The sequence below is a fragment of the Mastomys coucha genome, unplaced genomic scaffold, assembly GCF_008632895.1.
Source record: "Mastomys coucha isolate ucsf_1 unplaced genomic scaffold, UCSF_Mcou_1 pScaffold23, whole genome shotgun sequence".
Classification (NCBI taxonomy): Eukaryota; Metazoa; Chordata; class Mammalia; order Rodentia; family Muridae; genus Mastomys; species Mastomys coucha.
In genome coordinates, this window is record NW_022196906.1 from 92,485,552 (window position 1) to 92,486,453 (window position 902).

Below are 902 nucleotides of genomic sequence, written 5' to 3' on the forward strand. Positions count from 1 at the left end.
CCCCCCCCCGCTTTTGAACAGGCTCTCACTATGTACTTCCCGCTGGCCTCTATGTGAACCAGGTTGACCTCAAATTCACAAGGATCGACCAGGCCCTGTCTCCAAGTGCCTGGCTCATGAAATAATTTCTTATGCAACTGGAGTCAGCAACTCAAACAGCAATTTTTTTTTTCTTTTCTTTTTTCCAGGGGAGAGCATAAATGCAGTTCCCCGCTACCACAAATCATGCAGTCGAGTTTCCCAAATTTAGGGAAATCGCAGGGGTCAGCACATCCAGAGTGCAATGGATAAGCCTCGCTCTGGGAAAACCACCTTCGTGATCATGGTATCTCCCCTGCCAGGTAAGTAGTCAAAGAGCAATTTTTTAAGACCAAATATTCTAACAAATACAACCCAAGGACAGGCCAATGTGACAACACAATGAGGGCTGGCAATAAGAAAACATTTGTGAATTTATTTTTATTTCATGTGTAAGGTTGCTTCGCCAGCATGTCTGTAGTGCACCATGGCTCCTCTATGCCTGTTGCCAGCAGAGACCAGGAAGAGAGCATCAGATCCTCTGAAATCAGAGTTAGACTCTTGTGAGTCACTCTGTGGGTGACAGAAATCCAACTGGTCCTCCGGAAGAGCAACAATATTCTTAACCACTGACCAATCCCTCCAGCCCTGGGAAAAAAACGCTTGTGAGGTCTTTGTTTTCCATAGTTAAATGGTTGTTGTGTTTCTTTTAAAAGCTGAAAACTTCCCACATACTGTAAAAACACTACTTCATAACTCAGTGGTCTCCAATTTGAGTTCAGGAATTCCAGCTAGCATACCTGTGTGCTCAGAATTGAGGCAGCTGTAGCCTCCCCACGGGCGGTAGGCAAGCCCTGCCAAAAAATACCTGGATTGGATTTGAT

General features: G+C 45.2%; 1 non-coding gene across 1 annotated transcript; it reads right to left on the reverse strand.

Annotated features, from left to right (window-relative positions):
• Positions 1–185: 185 nt before the first annotated feature.
• LOC116074161 lies at positions 186–349 on the reverse strand. The gene has a single exon (XR_004112115.1). It is a non-coding gene; the product is annotated as a U1 spliceosomal RNA (small nuclear RNA).
• Between the last annotated feature and the right edge of the window lie 553 nt (positions 350–902).